The sequence below is a fragment of the Centruroides sculpturatus genome, unplaced genomic scaffold (genome assembly GCF_000671375.1).
Source record: "Centruroides sculpturatus isolate CEXI.00-Female unplaced genomic scaffold, Cexi_2.0 scaffold299, whole genome shotgun sequence".
Lineage (NCBI taxonomy): Eukaryota > Metazoa > Arthropoda > Arachnida > Scorpiones > Buthidae > Centruroides > Centruroides sculpturatus.
Window position 1 is genome coordinate 578,603 of NW_019384485.1, and position 8,710 is coordinate 587,312.

Sequence of the window (8,710 nt, forward strand, 5' to 3'; positions counted from 1 at the left end):
CTGGCATCTTCAATATTGAAATTGCCAAAACGAAATTTTGTAAACCAGTTTTGGCACTGTCTTTCTCTCAACACATCATCTCCCTACATGTACCACAATTTTTTTCTTGCTTGAACAGCATTTTGATTTTTTGGTAATAAAAAAGCAAAATATGCCAAAAATGCTGCTTTCGATCTTCCATATTTGATGGGACACAAAAAATAAAGAATTGCACAGAATCAAACAAAATTTTTTACAAATAAGCCTTAAAATGCTAGCTGTCAAAATAAATAATGATAATACGGTTTAGAATGAAAATGGCGGGAAAAATACGACTAATCCTTCCAGTTGTAAAAAAAAAACGAAATTACTTTCTGAACAACCCAATAGTAACAAGTAAAATCATCATTAAGTCTGACCTTACTGGAGATACACATTTCCCTTTATTTCCCCACCCCTTCGACCTTTAATCACTAAAATTTAATAGCATCAATTCATTAATAAACAAACCTCCCTGCAAAATTTCAGAAATTTTAAAGCACAAGAGTTATTAAGCTTCAAAGGGGTGAATAAAATTATGCTTCCCTCACACACACACTAACATTCATGCATAGAGAAAAATCCCCAAATTTTTTGTATTTCTCAATGTTTCAAGATCCCGAGTCCAAAAATGTAAAAATCTTGGGAGGTCATTTTTCACTGATTACCATACTTTCCCTCTGTTATATATCAACAGGAAAAGTAATAAATATAAAAATTTAAAAGCAATAAATAAATGTTGCATAATTAAAATGGCACCCAAAACATGTTTATACAAAATTATCATGGCAGTCAACATATTAATGGAATCAGTAGAATAACATGGGAGATGGGCACAAAATAGTAGTAGTCACAAAATGAAGTTTTACTGTATAAACTCTTGAAAATTTGAAACATATGAAATATGCAGTGAGACCTCCATTAATGGACACTCTTGAATAGCAGACACCTTTACTTAATGGGCATTTTTACAATTCCCAGATCCTTCAAATAGAACATCTATTATGTTCATCTTTAAATAACAGATATTATCATCCATAACCTACTTTAGTTTTTCAAAAAGTCCTGTATTCAATATTTGGAACATAATTAATTATTTCAGAATATTAAAACTAAACAAAGAATTGGTTCAAATACTCTTTCAGAGAATGAATTTTGACTGTAGGCATCAAATGAAGACTAGCTTAAAATAGAAATAGAGGAAAAGGGCAGGTTTTAAAAAGCTGAACAATATTTATTATCTGTTAGAGAAGACTAATTTGGTTTAAGTTGTCAATTGCCATTTATCATCATACATATTAATATTATTAAATTTTTGTCTTATTGTTGGAATTAAGCTTACAGTACTAAGAAACTATAAACTTTTTTGAAGTTATTTATTCATTCAAGAATCATAGTTCAGTAGTAATGGAAAAGAAACAATTTAAGGTTAAGAAACAGCATTTATTTGGTGAAAGTTCAAAAATCATGTTATGAAGGCAATTGCCAACCACTTTAAAGTGTAGGAAGATATTCAGTTTTCTCAAATTTGTGATGTCATTTATGATCTTAACAGCTTTGTGGTAGTGAAAGTAATTTTTAATAAATCATTTATTGAAAAAAACGAAAATGTTCAAAAAATTACATCTACTCAATAACTACAAAGCAGACAAATTCCTACATAAATTTTTATTAGTCACTTAGATCATAAATGACATTATAAATGCAAGAATACCTAATATATTTTTTACCCCTTGAATTGGTTAGCAAATTGTATTTGTAACTTGACGTTCAAACTCTTATCATCTAAATCCTTCTGTTCATAATAACAGCTTCATTTTTCTTTTTTGTTACATCTGATCAGATTGTTTTTGATGAATTAATAATTAATCAACATATATGTTTTATCATAATTTTTATGTTCCATTTAAATAAGCCATCCTATACAATCTGTTTGCTATTTAGAATTCCATTAAAATGTGATTTTTACAGCTGAAAAGATAAATAATATACATAATAATATATAAATAATTTTTTAAATTATATATATAGCATATANAAAGATGTTCAAAAAATTACACCTACTTGAGAACTACAAAGCAGACAAATCACTACACTGATTTTTATTAGTCGTTTTGATCATAAATGACATTATAAATGCAAGAATAACAAATATATTTCTTACCCCTTCCAGTGACTAGCAAATTGCTTTTGTAACTCGACATTCAAACTCTCACTGCTTAAACCAACCTTCGTCCACCTGTTTGTTCATAATAACAGTTTCATTTTCTTTATTGTTACTTTCACTCAAGTCATTTTTGATGAATTAATTAATCGATGTTTACATATTTCATAATTTTTATGTTCCATTTAATTAAAGTATCCTGTTCAATCTGTTTACTATTTAGAATTCAATTAAAATGTGATTTTTACAGCTGAAAAGATAACTAATATACTGTAAATATTTTTAATTATATATGCTATGTGTGCCTTTTGGTATATTCACATTCCTAATGCAAATTTAATTTAATGTTTTCGTATTTTATTGTATTTTTCACTTTATAATGACTGGGTTAAAATACAATATGGCCACTGGCATGTAATTCCAAATAGTGGACAAATGTGTAAAACATGACTTTGAATTATACAAGTTCATATTATCTGAACCTTTTTTCAAATTGAAGCTTTTTTGTAATTCTTGAATAAAATTTTGACATCATCATATATAATTTCACCTATTTGTTTACAAATGCATTAATATTATGAGTTATTACTTAGTAATTTAAGATATTTCAAAAAAACTGTCAGTTGGCATGTACTTAATGAAAACATAACCAAATTACATTCAAAGCAAGACCTGAAAATTGCATATGAAAGACACTTAAGTGCTTCAGTAAGAATTGCCACAAATTTCATCTATGGGATCAATGGCTAGTTCTATGGAGTTTGAGTTTACCATCTTGAGTTTGAGTTTACGAAAATCATGTGTTCTGATGAAAACAAGCCTCATTAACAGTTAAAGCTATAAGAATGCATTCCATCACGAATATGCATGTGTATTTAACGGACTTTGGAATGATTGAAACAATAGATTTTTGCAAAAAATGTTCAAAATAATTAAATGTCAACAGATTTCTTATATAAAAACAAAAAAAAATCTTTTCATTGGCAATGTGTATAATGTGTGAATGACCTTGAACAGACAGACGTTCAATAAATCAACACTATAATTGGTAAAACCAAAACTGAAACTGCCACTTGGGCATGGAAATGTTCTTATAAACACACAATATGATGTAAGATTTCAAATTAAGTGATATTTTTGCAGGTCACCAGATCAGATAATAACATCAAGTTTCATTGTACACATATTTTAAATTATCCAAACTAAAATATATATATATATATATATAAGAAAAAAACACATATATGTGTGTGTGTGTGTACTGTACAATTGAAAACAGTAAAATACACACAGTAAAGTACAAAACTTCTGTCATTATGGAATTAAAATATCCTGTACAATACAGGACAAGTAGTAACTGTATCTGAAAGTATCAGGCAACCATACCATTTCACAATGCAATAAATTGAAAGTCAATGTTAGACCTTTCAATGGGCTTATAGTTTGAGCGAACAGTGTCTCGTTACACACTTGGTTTGGATTACTCATTTATGTAATTTTTATATCTTCTACGATATTTTTGCAGAATGATCAGCATGCCCAGGGGAGACCATGAAATTAGATATTTCCATATGGTAAAAACCGGATGCCAGTTTAAGTGAGGCTATACATCTCTCTCTAGAGGGTGCATTAAAAAAAACCAAATGAGTTGCATCATATAAAAATGAATGCATTTTTATTCTAAAACTTTATTCTGAAACTGTCATCATTACATCAAAACTACAATTATATGTTTGATTTCTTCACTTTATCTTCTTTCTAATGACATAAAACACTCTTGGAATTCCAAAAGTACTTTTTTATGTGTATATTTTATTGTTATTTGATTGAAAAATGCAAAAATAAACATTAAACTTCAGAAACTGTAAATTATCTCAGCTTACACCAATTAACATTGGCTTTGTGTGGAATTTGAGAGGAGAGGAAAGTGTTATTTTTAAAGATATGGTAGATGGTCAGTGTAGCCCACACTGACCTACTACTACTACAAATAAGTTGTTAATTGTTTTATTGTCTTGTAAACAAAAACTCTCTACCTAATTTTAAGTCAGTCAAATTATAATGTTAGTTTTTATTGTAGTTGGTTCTTTAATGTTTAATTAACAACTAGTTTTGTTAGATCTGATTAATTTTTTATTTTAGTCACAGTTTAACCGGCATGCCAGTTATTCTGTGAAAATACAGTATTTAAATACATGTACTTTGGCTTAAAGCTAGTAGTGCCTTGAACTACTGAGACCCAAACTATGAAGACTCTACTGTATATTCATAGAACTTAGTATGGTTAAAGTTTAAAAACAAACAAAAATGAACCAAATAAACAAAAAATGGAGGTTTTTGTTGTAGAGAATATGATACTTTCCTTGAGTTAGATTTCAAAACATGACTTCCAGGCATTAGATACATTCCCTGCATCCCTTGAATTGATACAACTGGATCTCCTATTGATGGACTTGCATATTTCCAAAACTCCAATTTTTTTATTCTAAAATGTTTTCCACAGGATGAATTAACTTTGATCCATGCCAATCAACATGCACTTACGGCAAAGGAATAGATTTCTAAAGTAATGGTATTAAGCTCCTTTCAAATAGGCTTGTGATGCTCTTTTAAGCTTGTGCTCATTAAGATGGTCCATATATACTCTAATTAAATTCCAAAATGATTATCTTGGAGGGGAGTGCTGTAAATTCCTGGGATTTTGGATTGTTTTGAAGATATTTCTCATTCTTTAATATTTAAAATATTCTCCAGGCAAACTGTATGTAAGACAATTAGATAAGGAAACACACCTTTTGATTTCTAGCAGTAATTTATTACTATAAAAACATTTTTAACCTATTCATAACTCTTCCTCAGTTAGGACTAACAAATTTATATTCAGTTACTTGTTGTGTTCAATTCATTAATCCTAATTGAGGAAGATCTATGAATAGGTTGGAAACTTTTTTATGGTATTAAACTACTGCTGAAAATTTAAAGGTGTTTTTCCTTATCTAATTCTTTAACATTTTGCACAAATTGAGATGTCTTCTGTAACATATTCTAATATTGTTTGTCTATCTCCTGATGTATGCCATTTAACTGTGTACAAAAGTTTATTACTCTCATGATCATGGGTGTCTATATGGGAAGAGAGGGACATGTTCCCTGTATTTTTGTATCAACAAATTTGCCCCCTCTCAATGTAAACTACAAAACTACAAAAATTGAAATTAGAAATGACATCTATACATAACAAATACACCTTATTTTTTTTTATATCCATTCAAAATCTGACAATAGAAAATTTTTCTTATTCATCATTGGCCTTTCTCCCCAATATTTATACAGATTGACCTTGATGCTCATGATGTTTGTCTAGAATTGTTGGCATTATACTTGATTGGATCATTTATGAAAAAATTTGTAGATTTCAATCCAGATTTAAACTTAGAATCCTTATAGTATGCAAATATCTTTGTCCCATTGGTCATCAAATCAACATTTGCTGCAGAAACTTCTTTATTTAAAAATCTTCAATTATTATAATTAAATATTAAATGATGGTTTATCAAATTTATTAAACACAAAAAGAGAAGCCTNATAGATGTGTTGAATCGAATTGTGTGAAATTGTTCGTGCAAAGGTCTGAAAATGGAAAAATTATTAAATTAATGCAATTAAATATATTAACTAATTAAAATAAAAGTTGCTTACACGGAATAGGCGATGCAAATTATATAAAATATAAGAAGCAGCAAAGAAATACCCATAAGAATCCATTTTAATAGTTTTAACCACTCTGGTTCAGGTGGAATATCCTATATGAAATAGGAAAATCAAATAACTAAGATTATTCTTTTCGGTATTGACTTAACAATAATTAAATATTAAATGATGGTTTATCAAATTTATTAAACACAAAAAGAGAAGCCTACTGGGAGATCTGTGTACAAGCAGATCCAAAAAAGCAATCCTTATGTTCTCCTCCTCCTTTGTAAATACATTAGTAAAAACAAAAATGGCTATAGAGTGGCATGTCGTAGATTATTTTTTGAAATGAAAACAGCAGTGGTATGCCATCATTGGAAGCAGTAAAAGTGCAGCTTCCCTTGTATTTTCTAAAAAATAAATACATATTGTGTGATTATTTTCATATTTTAACGTATTTTGGATTAATTAAAATTAATATTTTATTATGACCACATTATGTATCTTATTACAAATTTCTATACTACAAGTGAAAAAAACGATAAGATTGCTATTGTATATTCGAATATTAGTGGCGGAATGAAAGTGCTGTATTGTCGAATATGGGACAGCAGCCAGATTATACGCATTCGTGCATGCGCTTTACAGAGCACCAACCTCACGCAGTTTAGCTGGTGGAAGCTACACACATATAATGCTTCCAATGATTCTATCCGGGACCGGTTCTGGGCTGTTAGCTGCCTGCCTGCTAGATATTTGGTTGCCCTTACCCGATCATGTAAATCACGAATAGATTTATAACTTAACCCAACCAATAGGAATTTACTGGTACATTTTTATGATAATTCTGTATAGTTGACAGGAGTTTAAAAAAATCCATTACAATATTTGATATTTTTATTCTGCTCTCCCATCTTTATTACTTATGGATTTCAATGTTAAACCAGTGATATTACGATTTCATATGTCCCATCTTTAAGGGGATGTAGGAAAAAAGTGTACAATTCTTGTATAATGTTAAAAAATTAACTGTTACTTTGGTAGCATAATTTACAACTAAATTTAATGAACAAGAGAGATGCACGAGGTACAGAAAAAGTTCTAGAATTTATTATCCTTAAATGTACGATTTATGTATCCATCATCATAAAAATTTGTCTTTCCACTTTTTTCCCAAGACTACAAATATTCAAGTACAAAGTAACTGGTTTCAACTTATTTCTACTTAAATAATTAAGCGATTAGGGAATTGGGGACATAAATAAAATCCTGCTGAAAGAGCTGAAATTTTACTTAAACAAAAGCTTAACCAAACCAATCTCTAGCCGAGTACAGTGGGGACTGATTTCTTTGTAATATTAGATGTAATAAAGACAGAAATTTTTCCAGTTCAATGAGAGTGACCGAAAAATTGTAAATTTTGGAAATTTTCGTGAACACCTGGTCCTAAAATGAATTAGTTAGAAAACAAATGACTATTAAGTTTAACATTTTTACAGCTATGGTGAGAAACGTTTAAAATGTACAACAACCCTGTCGCATCCTTTGAGATATACTAGTGATGCGACAAAAGAGGTACAGTGGAACCCCGGTTAACGAACGTCCAGGTTAACGACCAAATCGGTTAACAAACTTTTATTTTGCAAAAATTTTGTCTCGGATAATGAATGTAATGGTATTTTGTGTCAAATTTTAGTTGGTGTTAGGCATGCGTGAGTTAAGCATTGCTTTTTGGAGTGTTTGTGTTTTAGTTCTTTTTTCAGTTTTGTGATTTATATATTTAATCAATATGGCATCCAAGAAAAAAATTAGTGTGCACTAATTGTTGCACTGAGTTTGTCACTTTTATAACCACAGCACCTTTATCTAGTCCAGCAGCTTTATTTCTCTGTAAAACAAATGTTTTTGATCTTCTCCTAAGATCTTCCTCAGGTATTATTCAAAAAATGGAAATGTCTAAAGAACAGAATGTATTTAAAAAATGAGGAAGATCTTAGGAGAAGATCACAAAAGTGTTTTACTGAGAAATAAAGCTGTTGAACTAGATAAAAGTGCTATGGTTATATATTTGTTTTACCATCCAGTTTTGTGAAGAATTTGCTCTTGCCTTTTTTTTCAACAGAAGATATTTTGTCTAGCATTTAATCAATGCTATAGGATAATTCAATTCAAAAAAAAATTTTTTTTGAAGTACCATTATAGAAATACAAACATTTAAGATGGAGTTGATGTGTTGTTGTTAATTGGATCAAATTTTTTTAGTATAAGAATTATTTGATAAGCAGTTATATTTCTTAGTTTAATTTCCATACTATATAGTCATGTAGAGTCTCTATAGTCTGACATGTCCAGTAATCTGACACTTCTGCTGCAGGGCAGGGCATGTGAAATTTTCACATTACTACATGATGTATTTGATAGAGAAGACTGAATCAACTGATAATATGTATATATTATCAGTTGGTAATTGTTTCTTGTTTGTCAAAACCAATCACAATTGTGATTAATACAATAAATAAACCTGTAAACCAAGTGTATATGTTACTGTACAGTACATACATACATACAAAATTTAGTAAGTCAACAGTCTGCTGTAATCCAACACACACTGGTCTGATGTCAGATTATAGATACTCAACTATAATTAATACCTTTCAAATCAATATTTTTAAAACAATAACTTTGAATTTATCACAAAAATGACTTACCTTTGATATTCCTAATAAGGGATGTTATCAATTTAGCAAAGTCATGATTTTGCATTTATATCACATGTATGGAGGGCTTATATGTAGTATATTCCAAAAGTGTGGGAACTTGGCTTAAAATTCCTTA